Here is a 23,472-nt window from a genome sequence, read left to right as displayed (position 1 = left end):
ATTAACGATTATGAATAATGAAAAAACCGTTGGATTATGATTAACGATTACCGATCGTGATTAAATGTTGACACACTATGTGTATGGTTAATGATTAACGATCGATATGATTAATGATTGATGATTATGAATGATCAAATTGCATAGTGATCCATAATCGAGTAACCTTTATTCCAAATTTTAAAAGGTATGATAATTATATGATAATGATTCAAGATTAATAAATAAAAGCAAGGTATGCAATGATCCAATGTTCCAGCATAACTTCTGTACCTTGCCCGATTTCAACCAAATTTGGAACAAACATTCTTTTTCTTAAGAAGGCGAAGATGACAGGGATCGATCAACTCAACACTTCATCGAAATCATGGTTTGCCCAGAGAAAAGCAATGATTAAAGTGTTTCCTTCTGGACGGTAAATGTGATCATTTCTTTAAAATAGACGTTTTTCCGGAATAAGGCATCGGTGTATGTTTTTCCTTCTTTAGAAATAGACGTTTGCCCGGAATAAAGCGATTTTGGGTTTGATCCCATTTTCAAAATCAGTCAATGTTTTCAAATGTAATCTACCTTCTTTTAATCAAATGATGAAATATCAATAAGAAAACACAGTTATCCTTTTGACCTATTCCAATTCCGATGGTGAAAAAAACTGCGAATTAAACTGGCAACTCCGAGCAAGGCCGGGTACATACAGCTAGTACTTATTCAAATCACACAAGTGAATATTGCGAAAAACCTTTTTCAAAATAAATTCATTATTTAGGAAAAACAATCAAAAATTTCTTCAGTAATTCCATCGGGAATTCCTTCAGGTATTCCTTCAAAAATTCTTCCGTGTATTCCTTCAACAATTGCTTTAGGAATTCCTTTGAAAAATCCTCCAGAATTGAATTCAGAATTTCCTTAAAATAGGGTATACTAGGAATCGCTTCGAAATTTCCCTTCGGAAATGCCTTCAGAACTCCCTCCATGATTTCATTCAGAAATTCCTTTAGAAACTCCTTCGAAAAGTTCTCAATAAAATCTCTAGTGAATATCTCCGTAAAATACTTTGGAGATTTCATCAGGTATTCTTCTGAAATATCTTCGAGAATTCGCAATTTCTTGGGAAAATTATTTAAAAATTCTTCTAGAAATTTCTTTGGAATTCCTTTAGAACTTCTTACAAAAATTTCTTTAGAAAATCATTTGAGGATTCCTTTAAGAGTTTCTTCAGAAATTCATTTAGCAATTTTCTCGGAAAGGTTTAAGGAATTTCTTTAGAAACTCCTTCGGTAGATCCATCGAAAATTTCTTTAGAAAATTGTTCGGAAATACAGTTAATGCAAAAGTATAAGATTGCAATTGTCGCTCCCGTTCGCGTTACCAAAATCTAGTTTTCTTGGACCTAGCGCGCCAAGGTACCGCTGCTATAAATGTCAAACCGATGTTGGTGATGAAACCAAGCTTGCACTACAACATGGTGGACAACAAACGGCCAAGTTAAGCTTGGCAAAATAATTTTAATTACTACAGCGCCAATACCATTGTTGTACTCATGCTTCAATTGGACATACCTTTAGAAAATGCTTCAGAAATTCATTGGGATTCTTTTGGGAATTCATTCGGAAATTTCCTTATGCACACTTTAATAAACTCATCAAGAAATGTTTCCGAATATTCCTACAAACATTTCTGTAGAGATTATTCCCGAAATTCCTTTTTGAATTACTTTGGAAATTTTAGTAAACTTCATAAAAAAAATTCTTCTGCACGTATTTCTGGAAATCCCTACGGAGATTGTTCCAGCAATGTCTTTGAAAAATTAATCTAGTATTTTTTTTCAGATTCATTCAGACATTCATAGAGAATTTCTTTCAATAACTCAGAAATGTATTCAAAAATTTATTCTAGATTCTCTTTGAGAAATCTTTTAGGAATTCTCTCTAGTATACCTTTAAGAATTTCTTTGAAAATTGCTCTTGAAAAATCCATTCGAAATTTCTTCGGGAATCCTTCACAAATTCCTTCAGATTTTATTTTGAAAATCTCTTTAGGTTCTCCTTCAGCAATTTCTTAAAGAATCCTTCAGAAATTCCTCCATGAGTTCTTTTAGGGACTCATCTTGGAAATTCCGTCAGGAATAATTTAGAGAATTATGGAAATAATTCCTAAGATATAGGGGAATTGTTCCGTTTTCCATCTCATTGAACATATATTCATCACATCGCAAAACAAAGAAATAAAACACCAATCTTGTCGCTTCTTTTTGCTAACATGCGTGCTCACTGCTGAAAAAAATTACAAAAATAAAAAACAAATCAATTTCTTTTTCAATGCTCTGTTTTTGATGGGATGGAAATGGGAGCAATGAGATGAAGTGCCGAACCGTTCCCCTATTCCTTTGGAAAATTCTCTTTTCTTTGAAAATTGTTCCAGAAATTCTTTCGCAAGGTCCCTCCAGGAACTGCTTTAAAAAAACCTTAGTAATTTAGTTTTTTTTAATACATTCCTGAAGAATTTTCGAGGGAATTCTCAAAATAATTTACAAAGCAATCCCTAATAGATTTCTCGAATAAATTCTCAGATTTCTCTAAGCAACGCTTCGGGAATTCACCAGGAATTTAATTGAAGATGGTAAAACGTTTTGTTTTTTCCCATAGATCGGGACAACGATCCATAAATGTTCAACGAATTTTCAATTGTATGATTGGATTGAAACATTTATTCAAAGTAATGGATCATTTTCATCAAAAGATGAATGAGTGTTTAACCAAATATACTATATTAACAATATGATTCACTCTCACGAAATTTTGGCGACACCACATGTGGCGCCAACTCGCGTCCAAAAGGATCGATACACACGTAAATCGAACTACCCAAAATATGACGATCGTTTTACACACACTTCAAAATGTCATCATGAAAAAAAATAGGGATGCTTGATGTTTTTTTTTGCAAACTTAATCGATTATGTTTAATCGAATGCAAACGGAAAATCAAATGTTGTAGCAAAAGTGTGGTAGGCATATTATTGTGGAAATGTATAATAAATTTGATATAGCTCGTTGAACTGTATCCGGCGGGACCATGCCGGTGCACCATATCGAAATTGACGCACGCTGAAGCAGTTGGAGAGCTATACGAGGTTGCTGTGGAAGTTTACATTCTTCTAGCATTGTACCTACTCGCTCTCTGTTTCGCACACCATGTTGCTGTTTGCTCATTTGACTGCAACACTTTTATCAAGTATACTATTGTCGCGCTAATCTTTTTCTAGAATGCTGCGGCGGTCTTACACTCGCAGGCTCGACTGTGAAGGTAAACGTCAAGATTGCCGCCGTGTTAAAAGATAGGCAGAATTTTCCCGCTCAAAACAAAACCACGTGCTTTTCGCGAAATGACAACAGTGTTCGATTGTATTAGTGAGAGGCAACCGGAGTCACTGAGTACATGGAGAGTGTTTATCATGGCAAGTACATACAGTGGGTGAGATTTTCATTGACGCTGTTGTGTTTAGTGACCGTTGCGATTACCTGAGAAGCAACCAGCAGGAAGCCGCAGTATTCTATTTTAACTCGACAATAACAATATGATTCACTCTCACGAAATTCTGGCGACCCCACATGTGGCGCCAACTCGCGTTCAAAAAGTTCGATACACGTTATAATTAAACTACCCAACATATGACGATCGTTATACACACACACTTACGGAGCCGAATTTATTGAATTCAACATTTGGCTAGCAAACATTACCGCTAGGCAATGGTTAAACTCACTGGTATTTTTAACAGCAAGGAAGGGACCCTGATCAATTTACTTATGTTTTGTATTTATAGATATAGTGACTATTTTTATCACATTTTCAATGATGATATGATCAAAATATTTTACCTACTTGTGAGATGAGCATTAGGGTGGTTCAATGATTTTGCTCCACAGTGCTCATCTGATTCTTTCTTTACCATGTTCTGAGTGTCCTCTGAAAATTTGAGCTCACTTGGATTAAAACTGATTTAGCACAAGCCGTTTCAAGTTTGCATGCAAATTAGTATGGGGAAAATTATTTTTTCGTTGTACTGGTAATGACGCTTCCCCATCAAGCGCAGGTTAAAAGAAAACCTACATAGCTAAAAGGAATACTCAACAGCTTTCACTCAGTGTAAACCGCATCTCAATTAATTGTTCCAATAATTCATGATTAGACAATGTTTTCACCACGTAAAACACTTTTTTGGTAGTTGATTTGCATTAAAAATATATTAGGGAGAAATATCAATATATTCAAGGGAGATCAGGGATATTGCTGTTACAATTATTTTAAATTGAATGCTCAAAACTACATTATTTTGAGAGTGCGTGGTGTTAAATTTTTTTCAAACCTTTTTTTTTGACAGCTACGGCAGCCAAATTCCCTTTTTTCCCTAAATACTCTTATAATAGGTGTATAGTGGTTATCTAGAGAGGGCCACTTGGCCATATTTTACACTTATAGTGGTCATCGGGAAGTTGTCGTGTAATATTGGGTTTTATTATTAGATCTTATAAATTGATCTTGAAAACCATCCCTAGAACGGAATAAAACTTGTAATGTTGCTTGGGATATCACCGCATGGCTAAGGAAGGCTTTTATATTACTATGGTAGATTATTGTTTAGCATGATCAATCGTTTTGAATAATTTTATGACACCAGTTAAACTTATTCATTCGCATAACAAGTTTCAATTTTGGCAGGTTTTGAGAAAGAATTGGGTATATATGTAAAAAAGATATTGAACCAGTGCATAATCTCCATCCAAGCGTTTCTCAGCTATTTTCAGAGGATTACATACATTTATGACGCTTGAGCTTCAATAAACAAGTTATTTAGACTATAACTTGGTAATAATCGATTCCTCCTTAATTTTTTATATGATGATTGGAAGAAAAAAATCGAGGAAACTCATTTAGTAGTGACGTGGTAAATAATTGACTGTTTTACAACTAAAAGGTTCCATTTAGGGGGAAAAAATTGTTTGGGACCCCTCGGTAGATTTTTTTCAAATAGTCACGAAATGAAAGCTTAAAGGGTCAAACACAATGGATACGTTTGCGGGCGTTGTGACACTTTTCCCATGGGAAAACTGTCAAAACGCACGCAAACGTGTCCATCGTATTTGGCCTTAAGAGCTATATTTTCACGTAGTGAAAGTATTAGCGATGCTCATTTTTTTTGTCACACAGCGCGTTGAATTATCTTGATTTTATGAAATCAATGATGATTTCTTTTCAAATTAACTCGCATGCGTAATCCCATTTTTGAGAATTCACAAATTGTTATCAATTTTTGAATATGATTTGTCAGGGAGAAACGAACTTTTGTGAACAAACTGCCCGATATGAGAATCTGATATAAATACAATTCAAACATAATTACGTTTGTGGTACAATCTCTCTATATAAAAATGAGTTTGCATTTTCCTTGAGGCAATATAATTCACAAACGGGTTGACCGATTTGTACAGGTTTCTCATTAATCAATTCGTCTTGAGGACTGCTGTGTTATAAAATAGCACTAAATTTTGAGGAGAAAGTTGAGAAAATGTGAAAATACAATTTTGATGCGAGTTGTAAGGAAACCCAATACGATCGCGTTAAAAATGATCTAGAGTGCGGCGCTGAATGAACTCAACAATTGACAGTAAGAATGCAAAATATAGTCGACTCTATAAATCTCGATGTTCTATATCTCGATATCTGTCCCTATGTCGATGGTTTCCTCGGTCCCTTCAATCTACATACATTTTGGCTTTCTACATCTCGAATACTTCCGTATCTTGAAATCTTTCTATCCCGATGTGTTGTAATCGTATTTTGTTCTGGATTCACTCTCCTTATGTCGATATGTTCAAATTTTTAGGCTACTAGACCATATTTGGACGATAACAATACAGATCAACAATAAGCAATGATATTTGTTTTGTTGTCGTTTTTCATAGCAACAAGCTGTTTTGGATCTAGTACCCATTAAAATTTTCCTTCCATTCCTCGATCTCTCCCTATCTCGATGGTCCCTTCAATATCGAGATGTGGAGAGCGACTGTAGTATAATCCCGAGCAAGCTCGGGTACGTTCAACTAGTTTTTCTTGCGAGAGTATCGAAAAATAATCTATTAAATCCCAAAAAATATCTGATATTGGATACGAGATCGAGAAAGCACAATAAAATAGGCGTAATTAAGTTTAGCCGAAATATCTCACCGTAATGCTACGTTTTGAAAGGGCAAGTGAACTGAACAACTTAGTTGATTGCAATTTACTTGCCAAGAGTTGAGCATGTTCAACTTACTGTCCGTTCAAGTGAGTTGAGCGAAGGTGTTTGGACGCGTTTAATCCAAGCGACTTGTTCAATTCACTTTCCATGTCTAAATGTAACAAAATAATCATACCCATTATGATAAGCGCAACATAACAAAACGCAATCGGATGAGTGTCATCTTCATGGCTTTCCACTCAAGATACGTATTTATTCAATCAATGGTGGGCAGCAAAAAGTTTTCAATTCATAATAAGTTGAAATGCAGGTGTTAAGTTCCAGTAGAAATTTAGGACACCGAAGAGGAAGAAGAATGATGCATTGGAATAATATCGATAATATTCAGAAAGAATTAATCAAATTTCTTGCTGAAGAAAATGATAGAAATGTTTACAGTGGAACAATCATTTTAATGTTTGCGGAACGGCTTTCACAGTTTGAACGATTGAAGCAAAGGTGTAGTTTGTCTGCTTTGCACTGCTTCATCGAAATATTTGCAGTAGTGTTTGCATTTAACAAAGTCGATATTCCGGTAATCGATTTATTGAAAAATGTATGGACATCCCCACACTGTAAAATGTCATCGAACAACTGTATGACTACTCATTGGAAAATGGCAGGCGGGTTTTCCAGCACAAGCTAGAAAAAAAACATGTTTAGATTCCTCTTTGCTCGCTAGATGATGTTGTTATCACCGGCAAACTGTTCGCCATTTCGTTGTATGGGAAAACTCGAAGTGAACCATATTGTTAATATAATATATTTGGTTTAACCCTTTCAGGACGGATGGGTCAGATATGCCCAGCGTTTTAGATTGGCTGTGTAAAATCACAGAAAAACTGTTGTATTCTGATGATCCAGTTACCCGAAAGCTTGGGAAAATTTCGCTTCTGAGAGCTGGATCAAAAAGCATATACGCATCATGAAAAGCCTATTTTCTTGAATACGAGATGCTCATGATACTCCAAAACGTTTTGGAGTTCATCCCATGGTATCTACCAGATCAATCAAGGCTTTAGCAATGTCCTCATCGTCAGTACAGGTACTCCTCCAATTCGGTTCAATCAGTATATGCGCATGATGCAAATCAAATTTTCTTAAATACGAGATGCTCAAGGTACTCCAAAACGTTCTGGAGTTCGGCCCACATATCAATCAAAGCTTTTGCAATGTCCTCAACGTCGGAATACACCATATCCTGTTCAATGGGTATATACGCATCATGCAAACCCAATTTTCGAGAATACGGGATCTTAATGGTACTCCAAAACAATCAATGGTACACGAAAACATCGTTCAGGAATTGGTCGATCGGTAATAAGCATATGATCCTGATTTCCATGAACATGAGATCCAATGTCCAAGGTGCTCCAAAATAATCTTCAGTCAAGATGCATAATGACAATGAAGTTAACCTGCGAGTTGTTCTGCTTACGTACGTGGATGATAAAGTAGTTTAATCATTACAGTTTCCAAGACGTTTTGGTGAACCTGAAAGGTCTGTAGTAGCTTGTATGAATAATGATTGATGTTATATCAACTCAATGAACTCACTGGGATATCATATCATACACGATTCATAAGTAGGTTAATTGGATAGATCACATAGCTCAATGAATTTGCTATGATGTTTAGCGCCAAACGGATACATCGTTCAGGACTTGGTTGCTCGGGTAGATCGCACGTTCTGAGCCCCAGGCCGGTTTGAAGAACCATAATGGCTTGTAGTAGCTTGTAAAAGTGTTGAGTGAAATCCTATCGGCCTAATGGACCTGCTATGGTGTTTAGCGATGCACGAAAACAAAACACAGGACTTGGTTGATCGGGTAGCTCGCATCTTTTGAACTCCCGGGCGTTTTGGAGAACCTAAAAAGTCTGTTGTAGTAGCTAGTAAACATAATAAGTAAAATTCTTTCGGCTCAATGGACCTGCTGGGATGTTTAGCAATGCACGAATACATCGTTCAGGACTTGGTTGATAGGGTAGATCGCACGTTCTGAGCCCCAGTTAAGGGCTTGGTTGATAGAGTAGATCGCATGTTTTTAACTCCAACGCGTTTTAGAGAACCAAAAAGGCTTGTAGCAGTTTCTAAAAGTAATGATTGAAAACTTATAAGCTCAATGAACTTGGTGGGATGTTTAGCGCTGCACGAATATATCGTTCATGGCTTGGTTGATCGGGTAGATCGTATGTTCTGAACTCTAGATCGTTTGGGAGACTCTGAAATAGGTTACATTAATTCAAAACTCAATAATTGCATGTCTTATCATCACATAGATATTTTTGAACATATCCTCAGCTTTGGACATTTTGTTTCTAGATATATTTTCTGATGCATTTCTATACTAGTTTTTGCAGGATCGAGCGGAAAACCCCAAAATACGTTTAATCAATGTAAAAAAAAAGTCGTCCTGAAAGGGTTAAAGTAGAGAATGCCTTCGTAAATTATACAGGAATTCGTTCGGAAGCATTTTCAAAAATTATCAAAACGCGAATTATATAAGCTCAGCTCCGTCGGTGGAGGCCGACAGCAATTAAAAATCGAGAACGAAAGTTAGTTTAGTTTACTACTGATTTTTTGTAGTCTGCTCTAGACATTGCTTCTCTCTCTTGGGATATAGGGGAACGGTTCGGCGCTTCATCTCATTGCTCCCATTTCCATCCCATCAAAAACAAAGTAATGAAAAGGAATTTGATTTGCTTTTATGTTTTGTGATTTTTTTCAGCGGTGGACACTCATGTAAGCCAAAAGAAGCGACAAGATTCTTGCTGTATTCCTCTGTTTTGCGATGAGATGAATATATGTTCACTGAGATGGAAAATGGAACAGTTCCCCTATTTGGATTTTGTTATGTTTGAAATTTCCTTGCTCAGATCCCAGTATCGGGAATTCCCTGATAATTCCCTGGTTTTATCATTACTATTAGCTTCATTTTTGAGATTTTCATCCGTTGGCTGGTTCATCTCGGAATTAAAGGATTTTTCGAAATAGGGAAAAATCCCTGATAATTCCAGGTTTTCCAGGTTTCTTCCAGGTAGTGACACCATGGTTTGGCTATAAATCTATGAGGTGCTAAGAGATGGATGTCGTCATTGATCTCCCGATAGTTCGATATGGGTTGATTTAGTCGTAAAACATACGAAGGCACTAATGTATGTCTTTTAAATTTTCAAGTGATAAAAACTCAACAGCGATTAAGAATCGTTTGAAAATCTTATCTTAATTTGACATTTACTATCATATAACCATAACGCATACTAGAAGATATAACGAGACTATTGACAATGGATCAGTCAATAAGCAAAAACTGCCGCTATGAAATGAACAGATGGCGCCACGGTAGACATGTTCTGTCAAAAACACACGAATAGAAATATACGAATACAGTGCCGCCATTGTTTAGATGCGGTGAGTGCAAAATGAGTTACGTTGATTGGTCCATATTAGTAAAGATTAATGCATGGTAAAGATTAATGTAATGGAGGGGGCCCTCCTTAGTCGTGCGGTGAGACGCGCGGCTACAAAACTAGACCATGCTGAGGGTGGCTGGGTTCGATTCCCGGTGCTGGTCTAGGCAATTTTCGGATTGGAAATTGTCTCGACTTCCCTGGGCATAAAAGTATCATCGTGCTAGCCTCATGATATACGAATGCAAAAATGGTAATGGTAATCTGGCTTAGAAGCCAGATTAATAACTGTGGATAATAACTGTGGAAGTGCTTAATAAGCACTAAGCTGCGAGGCGGCTCTGTCCCAGTGTGGGGATGTTATGCCAACAAGAAGAAGAAGAATGCATGAAAATTCTATGTTTTTTATCGTTTGAGTACCATGAGCGAGCCTTATTCTGCCCGGCTCCTAATTCTGCTCACTTTGACACTAAAACATTTTTTTAAATTTTATTCACTGTTATTATTATATTTATTTACATGTCATCAAAAAGTTGGGAATTTATCGTTGTCATGGGTAGATTATAAAGCAATAAATTAAACCATTTTTTCTCGAATTTAAGCAAAAAAAAATTTGGACTCATTTTTTTTAAAGCGAAGTACAAAAGAAGATTATTTGTTGCTTCAATATGATGAAAATCGGCTTTCAGAGTGTTAAAATTATCTTATAGAAAGCATTTTATGTTGCGCAGAATATGGCACAAAATTTAACCTTCTGTTCCTAATTGTGCGCGCGGAATGGATAGGTATTGAACGTAGCAACTATTTGGCCAGGAAACATATTTCAAAATGCTGGAATAAAACAAGAAAATCTAAAAAATGCTACGAACTTTAGTAAACAAGGCCAAACAGTGACTTGACCATTGACATGAACACAATAACCAATCTGGTAAGTTGAGTAACAGAAAAATAGATCGTCGAAAGCAACTTGTGGCGAAGGCGAGCTAACGGATAATGGACTTGAAAAATGAATAAGATCTTTGTGCACATACATCATACACACATACACGCACACATAGGCATCATTTCAATTCATCACAGCTGATTCGATTGGGTTTGGGTCTGATTCGCCAGGTCTTATATTAAAGCTCGTTTTGGAGCGGACTTTTTTTTTGTATGCTTAGCGTACAAGAACGGTAAAACGTTGTATTCATATAGATTTTAGGAAACATACATGGTACTAAAAACGTGCAAGAGTAATGAAATATTTGTATAAATGTTCAAAACCATTTCATGAGACAAAAAATTACTCAACTCAACTGAGTGTTTATTATTGTGAGCAGCATTAGGAACATTGAGCACAGAATATGGAACATTTCAAAATATGTGCGCAGAATTAGGAATGATATGGCAATTCACAAATCGATTAATAATATATGTTCTTAGCCAATTTAAACAAAATTTTAATGATTCATAGTCTTCCGTGGATTATAGTTACACAACTACTACATAAAGGTATTCATAAATCATTATGGTTTCTCGATAACAACGATTTTATTTCAAAATTTTCTTAAATGCGCAGAATATGGTACCGTCGTGCGGGGCTTCTTTTGATTCCGGGGGCTACTTTGGATTTTTAATTTTTTGAAAAAACTATACGGAAAAAATACCAAATTTGTAACAGAAAGTTGCCGTCCAACTATCAACAAGACACCCGATTGGTGATAATGACAATTTTAAAGTAATTTTCGTTATAATTCTTGTTTTAAAATGTCCAAAGTAGCCCCTTATTTTTCAAAAGAAGCCCCGCACGACGGTACACGGTACAAACTCGCCTACTGTTTTCACGTGAAAAGTTTTTTCATGAGAACTGCAATAATTATCGTCTGATAATGATTCAGTACAACACCGATGGATACCCCTACGGGACAGGATGTTTCATTAAATATGGCTCGTTGGACTGTCTTAGGCGTTCAGATGATTGATCAAGAAGAAACTAGATTTGGAGTCCTTCATCTCCTGTGAATAACACTAACAGCTATAGTGTCTGAACCAGCCGGATAAGCAGATGTTTAGCTTCTTCCAATGCAATGCTTTGGGAGATGGGGTTGAATCAAGACAAGCTGGTTGGCCGATACGACGCGATTGGGGCTTGTAACCAATTCAGAAACACGGTTGAGTCGAATTTCATTTCCAGAACCGAACGACCGTGCGCGCTGCTAGTTGAGCAATTTTAGGACCGAACTCATACTGAATTTCCTATGGATCCTCGGGTATTTCGCCGTACCATGCAATAGGCATGAGCTATAATAGAGATTGATCCTAACGGATCGTAAAGCTAAGCAACCTTGAATTACTTCCAGGCGATTGGATGTCCACATACACAACGGAAAACCACCATTAGCCATAAGGTCTCCAACGTTTAGTCACCACTTTTAAAATTGTCGACGTCGTATCATTTTGAAACCAGCGGCGCAGCTTTCATTCCAGCAACCATTCGCTAACTGGGCTAGAACGTCAGTCCATTTAACGTGCGCCGCTTTTTAACTGGGCTAACGAGGGGATTTACGATGCATTCTTATGATTGGTGTTTTACTTGGAACGAGGATAATTTACCATTTCGACTCCCTTCGCAGCCTAGACTTTGTTTTTGTTTTTTGACGGATAACCGCTTTTTAACTGGACTTTGGCCCAGTTAGCGAACGCCCAGTTAGGGAACTGTACCTATCAAGCTGTGTAACCGATGGTTTCAGATATTTAAGCATTGGCTCCACCAAATGCGGGTATTTGTGTGATCTCCTTTATACGCCACTGGTCCAATGGGTTAGGTGCTGCCATCTATGTATGAGGTCACGGGAATTCATTTTCGAAGCATTTTAAGGTGAACAGAAATTTCAGTTTATGAAATTCAATATGATTCTCGATATGGATGATAGAGGGATTGTCAGAATAATGATGTAAACAGAGATTTATAGAAAAGGGACTTCTTGCTATCTCAACCAAACTAATTTCTTCTTTCTGGCTCAAGACTTCGAAGAAGTTAGAAGTGCGCGGCGCGTGTTATAATTCGAGGTAGTGAAAGTTGAAAAATAAGTGTGCTTTTTTAGTAATTTTCTTTTCTAAATCTTTTAGATTATTGGTCCTAAAAAATATTACGATTGTTAAAAATAAAACTAGTTGTTAGTAGTGAAATTAAAAATAAAGGTAAACTAAATATTAATTGTAAAAGCTTAAAACATAACCTAAAAGTTAGTATGACATATAGGGTACTGTGACTGACGGAAACAGTTTGCCTTCTGAGAGAACGGTGTGCAATAAAACCCAGCGGAAAAAGGTAATTTACCAGGATGCTTGAAAAAACCTTCGAATGGTACTTTGTCAGGTTACTAATACCGACCTGAATAGGCCAAACACGGCCTTTTTCCGTTTATTTAGGCCCAAAACCACAGACCAGGCGGCCCACGTGGACAAATCTTCCCGACTGGACCTTCCCATTTTCCCAGATTCCCCTGAGCCAGAAATCTACCCTGCTTGTTCTCCATTGGAGGCAAATGCAGAAGAGGGGTCTTCGACATTACAAGGGAGAGTCCAAAGCTATACCTCGAGACCAGTGTCGGTCAGTAGTTGGTCCAGCGGTAGTATTCGACGCCATTGTGGAAGACGCCATCTTGTTCCGGACCACTAAAGAAATCCCGAGAATTCCCACCTGGCGAAACGGATAATCGAATCAGCTTTCCATCCATTCGACTTTCCGGGCGGCAAGCCGAGCCAGAGGTTCCTCATCAATACCTAAAGGAACAACCCATTACTTCGACCTGGCACGATCTGACACGCCAGTAGGGCGGGCGATATCGACGATCGCCAATACCATTCAGTGGTTCCCCAGCAGCTCCATAAGTCAGTCCACGACCCACAGTAATCCGGAAAAAACCGTAAGTCGCGCTGGTTATTTTTATTAGTAATAAGCCAAATTGTGTATCAGAAGTTATGATAGGAAAATTCGTGATCACGGAAGTATAACAAAACTAGGTAACAATAGTTCAAATAAATAATGTTTGTCAGCATGTTGTATTACCCCAGAAAAACCTAGTTATCTTTGGAGATAGAAATTAGAATTTCTTGAAAGGCACACAATTAGCTAAATATCGTCCTTAATTCGATGCAAACTTCGTTAAGAGATAGTTTCTCACCCCTCGCTTCTTGACGTCTTCCAAAAGTTCGAAAACGTTCGATTGTGATAGCTATTCAGTTCCAACCCTAGTAAATGAACACTAGACTGGCCCAGATTAGTATGGGGAGAAAAAAATGTTGTCGAATTCCACGGGGCACCCCCCAGAATTGTGTCTTTGGGTGAGAAAATCAATGTCTGAAAATTTCAGCTCAATCGCTTGTTGCATAAGCTGGCGCATTTGATTTGAAGTTTGTATGGGGATTTTCGCCAAAATGTATAGGAAAATACACCTCCGTCACTCATTCGATCTGGAAATTGGTTCTGATTGCTCGATTGACCTCAGAATTGCAAAAACGGCAGTTGGTATGCTACATAGCAATTTCACAAAACATTGCATGATGAATAAATGAACTTTTATATACTTTTCGGCTGATTTATTCGGAGCTGATTTGTGTATTTTTGGATTTTTTGATCGAATCGCATCAGCCGAAACCTATATAAAAGTTCATTTAATCATCATACAATGTTCTGTGAAATTGTTCTGTAGCATATCAACTGCCGTTTTTGCAATTCTAAGGTCAATCGAGCAGTCAGAACCAATTTCCAGCTCGAATGAGTGACGGAGGTGTATTTTCCTATACATTTTGGCTGAAATCCCCATACAAACTTCAAATCAAATGCGCCAGCTTATGCAACAAGCGATTGAGCTGAAATTTTCAGAGATTGATTTTCTCACCCAAAGACACAATCCTGGGGGGTGCCCCGTGGAATTAGACAACTTTTTGTTTCCTGGGCCAGTCTAATGAACACCCTTTAAGTTCATTCAAAAATTATGTTGCGTTTATGCTGAGTTTGCCTGTATACTGAACTGTCAACAATTTCGCATAAAACGACCCTGGGAGTTTCCTAGCCACGTTTGGAACTAGGAACGTTATAAAGGAGTTATAGCTGAGTAATTTCCAACGAAAGTTAGGCAATCAGTCTAATGATGCATCCTTTTCTTGCAGAACGACAAATATTGACTTGTCGATAGCAAAACACTAAGAAGATCTCAAATAGAAAACCGAAATACGTATCCGTTGACACCAAGTTCACCATAGTGGAAGTAAATGGAAGAACGGAATCTTACAATTGTGTAAAATTTTCCCCAAGATGCTCAAAAATAGCTTAATTACTAAACAGATAGCTGAACGTTTTTAAAAGTGAGTGCTAATAGCAATAATGCGACAACATAATCTCTTCCTGCGTATTTAGTCATGACGTTATTTCTATGCGAAGATTTTTAGTCTATCTATTTGTTGAACATTAAAAGCATATGTATGCGAAGGGTTGAGTAGTTTATCAAATTCGCCAACTGCACTGATATGCGAATGTTCGATTGATAAACAAACTCCAAACTTGATTTTGGCCTTTCCCGCTCAGTGTAACTCTACTCGTACGAGTATGGAACAACCCCTCCTGAGCCATTGCTTATTTGCCCAACCCAATATTACTCGGTGGTTGTGTCGCTTTCACGGGTCAACGGACGATTCCGGGATATTCAACCCACAGGACCCTACTCCGACATCATCGGGGGTACGGGGCATCTGTTGTTACCGATTTTCATTGTCAGTTGCCAATCCTACCACCCACTTTATATGTAGTCCGGCAGCAGAACGCAAATTGATTGCACCGATGTCGACGGCCTGCACCTCGACAGCCAGCATCAGCTGCGCAACACCCGGCTATTTTGTTTCGCAATGGCCACCCCATCGATATTGTTGTTCAGTTTTTCGCAATCGTCATCGCGATTTTTTTTTCTCGGTCGATCGGTCAGAGCTACAGCAATTGGGGTCGTCCGCCGAAGCCTCAGCATTATCATTGGTATGGTATTTGGTTACGTGGGAACCCGACAATTCGTACCGGGGCGGATGGTGGTCATTGTGGTGTCCTCTCACGTTCACGCGGTGTGAAAATCGAGCGAAAGATGCACACACAAATGTGAAGTGAGGAAAAAGTGCACCGGCGAAGTTTGTTGGTAATACGATTAGACGAGAGGTGGAAAATGAAAATTATGAATTTGGCTCACGTATGCAATAAGCACGGGCGCTGTAAGAAGTTGATACAACGTTGTGGAATGGGCTTCTAGATGCGAGAAATTGGTCATGATAGTAACTGGCAATGGGGGTGGCAGCGAATGTATAGAAAGCTGGTAGCATCTGTGAGGTTATGAACTCTCAGTGAAGGTTACTACAATAATTAATAAGAGTAGATAGATGTTTGCAATGACATAAGGGTTAAACGTTTATTATGCTGCACAAATCGAAATAGTAGCACTTTCATTTACGACGTGTATTTTTCGTACGTATAATTTTTTGTTTTGCTTTTGCTGAGAACGTATTATTATGATTGTCTTTATTCAAGAGACTTACAGTCCTAGGCTGGCTCATCTCTTTGCTTTTTGAAGGTGGACCAATCATCACAGAAATAATTAAATCTCACAATAAATATTCCTTGTGCATGTTGATTTTGTTACTTGGAGGTTTATGGATGTGAGGAAGCGGCCTATCATTTCATTACGCCATATACAACAAAACTATGAAAAAAAGCCGTGCGGTAAGACGCGCGGTTACAAAGCAAAACTATACTGAAGGTGGCTGGGTTCGATTCCCGGTGCCGGTCTAGGCAATTTTCGGATTGGAAATTGTCTCGACTTCCCTGGGCATAAAAGTATCATCGTGCTAGCCTCATGATATACGAATGCAAAAATGGTAACCTGGCTTAGAAAACTCGCAGTTAATAACTGTGGAAGTGCTTAATGAACACTAAGCTACAAGGCGGCTCTGTCCCAGTGTGGGGATGTAATGCCAATAAGAAGAAGAAGATGATGAAAAAGTAGTACCATAATCCAGGGGAACATTTTTATAATTGTATTACTTAAAAAAATGAGTAATGCTATATGTTGAACGTATAAAACTGTTGTTCTTGATTATTTGATAACTTTTAACTTAAAAATGTTTTTGTCGAGTTTTTTAATTTTCAATTTGATGTAATTTTGATCATCAAACGTTTCAATCATTTATCTATAATGCAAGCAAGCGTCTGTAAACGCCATAAGGTCTGCAATTATAGTTGGAATCTTTTACGCTGAGGCGATGTGCATCGATTGTTTCAAGAAAGGCATCATCACCGCTAATAGAATTATCTGGGTTTTCAACAATAAAAAATCAAAATATTGATCAACCAAGAAAATAAGATGACTTATCACACAATTATAGGACATAGGTACGAGCTCAATTTTGTAAATTATATTTGTTTTGAGTGCTTTTTTGGCAGCTTGCTGTGAGTTCAAAAAATAATGTTGATTTTATTTTTCAAATTTTGGCGAAAAATAAATGCAAATTCATCCGAAGGTTATATCATTCAGCAGCAAATTTAGTCAAGATTAAGATACCTAACTCACAATAAGTACTTGTAATAACAGAAAATAATAATTTATTCATTTCTTGAAAATGGTTAAACTGATCAATGTTACCCCGGAATACGGTACTATAAGGGAAGCGGATTGAATACCACTGAAGAATCACTTATTATTTGAGTTTCGCCAAGCATTGTAGACTACAAATACATTGTTTTACTTGAGTTTCCTTATTTGTTTTAATTACTAGATAACTATTATACTGTACTAGAAATTATTTTCCTCACTGATGTGTTGGACATTGTAACTTTCGTACCATGTTTTGTCGTGTAATGGAAAGCTACAAATTAAATCGTTTTATTTTATCAAGGGTTATAACTGTTTGATATGACATCATTAGTATGCTATTGGTACGATACAAATGCGATTGTAACTTTTCGCGGAAAGTATTTGACAGATTGTACCTTTTCGTGGAATAACTTTTTGCGGAACGTGTTATCAAGCAGATAGGAATTTTCTGTGATAAAAATGGTATAGAACAGTAGCAGTATTGAAAATTTAATAACGTCATGCCACTGGCAGACGCGTTCTTTCGAAGATAATCCCTTCTCATCTGTATCTCCTAAAAATATTATGGGCAAACGTAAGACATGATTATTTGAAAAGGGGTTTTTCTATCTTTGCCTTATACCATGCATATGCGCTCTTTTAAGGAAGGGAATATCTCCTCTCTTTGCCTTATATCGGGAAATTGTGTCCATTTAAAAAAAAATCTCCTCCCTTACGCTGGTCAGACTCGATTATTTAAAAAAGGCGTTATATTTTCTCTTTGCCTTATACAGGACAGATGCTTCAATTTAAAGGAATATCTTCTATCTTTGCATAATACAATAAAAACGTGTTCAGACATTAGGCTCCTCCCTTTGGAGACTTCAGTTAGCCTTCCGAGCAATCCGGAGATGGCGAATTTTATTCTTGGTTCGGCCTAGGCTGTTTTCGGGTGAGAAACATTCTCGGCTCCTCTGGGCATATTGTATCCATTGTACTTGTCACACAAGATGCATATTCATGCATTTGGCGGGCATCAAAAAGCTTTCAATTAATAACTTAGGAAATGCAAATTGAACACTGAGTTGAAATGCAGGCCAACTTCCGCAGCCTGTTGGGTAGTTCCATACCGGCAAAGGTAATCATGGCAACATAAATCCTTTTCTTCGAGAAGCCAGCATGAGGCATTAGAAGTGTTCTCTTTTCTGTTTACACTCACACTAGTCTTGGAACTCTTCCACAAACCTTCATGGTTGGACAGGCTGCTGATAGAGCATGGTATCAAATTTCTGTGTTGATGTTCTCTTCTTGGACTTTGAAAATCGAAGACTGGGCTAGGCAATCTTTCAACAGATTGTACCGAATTCGCAGCAGGTTTCCAAGACTTAGAGTCTCTAGTCGTAGGTAAAGGGAGCCGGCAAATTAGATCCATAACTTCGAGAGGCTAGAGGTTGGCTCCAAAGATTGGAATGACTTGGGGCTATACCTCGCCCGTGTGCGATCTAGGCCGGTCAAACGGGCAGATAAACACAGGAGATCTTTTCTTCATTAAGCAATTTCATTACCAAAATCTTTCGAAGCATATTATCAATTTGGTACAATGTCAATAGCTAAATTTAATTTACAGATCAGACATGTACATGAAGAGACTCGAATGTTTCTGTATCTTCTTCTTCTTCTATGGCTCTACATTCCAACTGGAATTTGGCCTGCTTTTCAACTTAATATTCTATTAGCATTTCCTCAGTTATTAGTTGAAAGCTTTTCTATGTCCGTCATTGCATGAGTATGTATATTGTGTGGCAAGTACAATGGATACACTATGCCCAGGGTGTCGAGAAAGCTTTCAACCCAAAAACATCCTAGACCGGACCGAGAATCGAACTCGTCATCTCCGGATTGGCAATCCTACACCTTTGCTCGTAAGGCTCCTGTTTCTGTTATAAAAACTATATTAAGATGAATGTCAGAGAAAGTTTATTTCATTAATTTTATTTGTGTTTTTTAAACAAGTTTAGTTCAACATTACTTTCAGAGGAAGGTAAACATTAAAAACACTTTTAACTTTTTAAATACATTATAGTGAATGTTTACGAAACAACAATTATAAAGTTTCATGTTGAGAGCAACAACATTAAAATGAAAAATTTATTAAGCTCTTTTAGTGGAATGTCTTCATTTGTCTTCATAAGGCGGGTTTAGTACTATTTCATTTAATTCCATTACGTTGTAATCTTTACAGTTAAGTATATCAAGCTCAACTGTAAGCCCGTCTTCAATGTCTCGTACTACGTACTTCAATACGAGACACTGTAAAAATTACACCGTGGTGGAATTAAATAGAATAGTACTAAGCAGCGTAACATTTCGACGAAAGTAGCATGACCTCGGTCATGCTGACGTATCAAAACGACGTATGTGATTTATCTGTTGCAGAACGTTGTAACATATATTTTTATCGAAATAACTGGAATGTTCACACGCAGTGCAGGTTTCAGAGTCAGTGACGATGAACCTTTTCATAATGTATCGTTGAGGTGTATTCAATTGCAATAAAAATGATTAGTTTCTAAATAGGAATAAAAATGAAATCTGAAAACTTCCAAGCTCATTTTCTCAGCTTGATCAAAATGTTACATACGCCGATTTGAAAAAGTTCCCGAGACTTGACTCGTCTTATCACAGGTGAAAATTTTAATTTTTATTTGTTTTTTAAATAGGAAACAGGTAAAAATAAATATTAAATAGCCGGATTTGTTTGATGTTCGTATATTCGAGTTTTTATAATATTTTAGTCAATTCTTCAAGTCCCAGATCGTAAGCTGTCAACAAATCACAAAACAAGTGATCCTTTTGGGGCCCTCCTTAGCCGTGCGGCTACAAAGCAAGACCATGCTGAGGGTAGCTGGGTTCGATTCCCGGTGCCGGTCTAGGCAATTTTTGGATTGGAAATTGTCTCGACTTCCCTGGGCATAAAAGTATCATCGTGTTAGCCTCATGATACAGCATCCGTTCGCTAACTGGGCTAAAACGCCAGCCCAGTTACCGAACGCCGCTTTTTAACTGGGCTGACGAGGGAATTCACGATGCATTGTTGTGATCGTGTTTTACATGAAGCTTAAAGAATATACCATTCAGAATCCCCTCGTCAATGAGTCTTTGTTGTTGTTTTTTGACGGATAACTGCTTTTTAACTGGGCTTTGGCCCAGTTAGCGAACGCCCAGTTAAAAAACAGTCCAGTTAAAAAGCGCCCAGTTAGCGAACTGTTGCTGTATACGAATGCAAAAATGGTAACCTGGCTTAGAAACCTCGCAGATAATAACTGTGGAAGTGCTTAATGAACACTAAGCTGCGAGGCGGCTCTGTCCCAGTGTGGGGACGTAATGCCAATAAGAAGAAGAAGAAGTGATCCTTTTGTTTCCACAAATCAAACACAACAAATTCGCATTTGCAAACTCCACTGTCGCGAGCGCAGGAAAACAATATTGGAAAATCAATAAACATGCCCCTCCTGCCCAACCTGTAGACTCGTCGTCTAGCTTTGTCCATCCTGCCCAAAACGCACACACATCAGCGAAACCGTACCCAGACTGCTGCTTTGCTTGCTGCTATCGCGAAGACCGGGATTCCAATCTGATGGAAAACTGTGCGTATGCGTGAGGGTTCGTGTCCTTCCAAGGAAAAAAATGTCCAAGGATTTTGTAGGATTAAACACCTTTGCGTGGCCCCAGAACCCACAGTGAATAACGATGACAATCAAAGTTTCTTACCAGTAATGAAAGCTTCCTTCCCACGATGTTCACAATAATTGCGTCAAACTTTATCGGCAAACTTGCGCTTTTGATTTCTCGGGAATCCGCCGAGTGATGGGGCTCCTCGATTGACAAAATTGACTCCGCTGGCTCTAGGGCGCAGGCCGAGGCCGACGACTACGATGACGATGACGACGGTTGAGGGAACAAGGAGAAGGTGTTGCCTTTTCTTATTCACGGAATTTAAATCGCACTTGCTCTTGTAATTGCATTTACACTGCTATTGAGCCACTTTTTCATTTGCATATCACTTCAGTGTCCTCCGGGAGCAATTTTCCACTTAATTTTTCAGATGCTCGCGGTAGGAAATGGATGTTAAGCACAGACACCTTTTTACCTTTTTTCACCCTGCCAGAAATCTCAGCAACCCATTCACCATCAACTTGTCACAGACTGATTGCTGGATCCTGTTTTTTCACATGTTTCAGGAAAAAAAATTGACTTCAACCTGAGCAACACAGAAATCGAGTTACCCCCGGCAAAACGTGACCGTTTCACGCAAAAGGCGACCGTCCCAAGACCGATTCGCTCACACGCACGATTTCACGGATTTTCTGCACGATTTTCCAGCTTGTTTGCACTATTCGAGACTGCGATGCGAACAAAATTTTTCACCATGTCTGTCTGCTTACTGACTGCTGCCTTCAACTTACGACACACACACTACTGCATACCGCATGAATGGATGGACACAAACACATACTCGGGTCTTCTCGTTTGTATATGCACACACGATACCGTTTACGTCTGCCTTCGCCAGCTTCGTCGAGGAACGGAACGGAATGACAGCAAACAAGATGACAAACAACACGCTGCACAGTGGTCCCTAAGGTACAAAAATAAGCGATTATAAGTATAAGTATAAGTATATTTATTTGTTACGATAGCCTACCAGTTACAGGACTTTTACTTAGGTCAGGACTTTTACTTAGGTTATGTTCCGGAAAGTTAAGCCCCAAACGCAATTCGCTAGATAAAAAGGAAAGGACTAAGTGGTACAGTCTAAATACCTATACAACTTCTCTCTAATATGTGTAAGAAAGAAAAAAATAGTCCTGGAATCATAGATAGAAAGCTTTTGCTTCACATTTTCCTTAACTATATATAGAATAATCTGCACGTGATATATATGTGTTCCCTAATAGATTATCATCAGCTAATTACGCACTTGTGATTCATTTGTTCACCTAATAAAATTCGTTTTATATATATCCAAATCCATTATATATTGCACTAATTTGTTTGAAGTGCCGATAGCGAATTATTATGTGCGCACATGAAAATCTTAAAACTCAAATTTATGGATTTCCGCCGATAAATATGTGCGGATCATCTAGAGTATATGAATATGGGACAGTTATGCACAATTCACGTAATTTAAAAAAGTTACTTATCTTAATTTAATTTCATATCGCATATATGTCCCTCAGGGACCACTTTGCATTCGACTCGAAACACACACAAAATACCGTTCCAGCACTACACGAACACTGGAGCAAAGCGAAGGTCTTCTTTTGTTCTGCAAAGAGGTCCCGTTTGACAGTGTGATGGATGTTGTGCAGTTTTTGCTTTCGTTCTGTCTCATTCGCGCTCATTAGCTGTGGAGGTATGTACGGTCGTATGCAAAAAGAGATACGCGAGATCCTGGTGACCGGAGACGTTCGTGAATGAAAGAAGTCGAATGAATGGGATGACGTATCCGAGAATCAGACTGATCCGAATATTTTCGTTTCCACAGGGGTAGTTGATGGTCAAGAAAATAAATTGCGAAAAGATTAGATCAATACACTATTCAGAACTTGTTACCCTGCGCATCGTTTTTTGAAATGAACGTTATAGGTGGTTATAGAATATTCAGATTACAATTATTTACGAGGTATTTGGTATGATAAAGAGTATCTTGATGTCCAAGTTCATTCATCCTATTTTAATTTCATTTCTCATTATCAATTATCACGTCAAATACCTCGTCAATGCTCGTAATCTGAATAGGCTTTTATTTTTATTTTATCCAAAAATAAATCAAGGCATTAAAATTGTCTTATGTGCTTATTCCACATCATTAGTGTCGTGATCTAGACGAGGTTACTAGGCTTGTCCGTTCGTCGCAACAATACTCAGCAAACTGATCCGCTCTCCGCTTTTGACACAATAATTCGACATGTTTCAAAATAAGTTAGCTTGCTACCCATTCAAAAGAAGTTCATACCAAAAGAGCGTATTCAAATTACAAAAATCAACTGATTGCCAATACCACAATGCAGTACAGTAAATCACTTTTTTTCTTTCGATACTTTATAGACCTGATCTTATCTACTACATTCTTCTCCACCTCTACTCTCTAGATGTGTAATAAATGTAGAAAGATTTTAT

The 23,472-nt window shown here is 37.8% G+C and overlaps 1 protein-coding gene across 2 annotated transcripts in view; it reads right to left on the bottom strand.

The window, feature by feature from the left end:
* The window catches only part of LOC134205627 (rho GTPase-activating protein 190), a 112,958-nt gene extending 91,212 nt beyond the window's left edge, over positions 1-21,746 (bottom strand). Inside the window, exon 1 of one of the 2 annotated variants that reach the window (XM_062681045.1) lies at positions 21,058-21,746. The gene's annotated coding sequence lies outside the window, so the exon portion shown is untranslated. The remainder of the gene's footprint in view (positions 1-21,057) is intronic. The other variant, XM_062681044.1, reaches the window with a different exon arrangement.
* Between the last annotated feature and the right edge of the window lie 1,726 nt (positions 21,747-23,472).

The sequence above is a fragment of the Armigeres subalbatus genome, chromosome 1, assembly GCF_024139115.2.
Source record: "Armigeres subalbatus isolate Guangzhou_Male chromosome 1, GZ_Asu_2, whole genome shotgun sequence".
In the NCBI taxonomy this organism is placed as follows: Eukaryota; Metazoa; Arthropoda; class Insecta; order Diptera; family Culicidae; genus Armigeres; species Armigeres subalbatus.
Note: the sequence above shows the minus strand (reverse complement) of the source record. Positions and strands in the feature narration are given on the sequence as shown.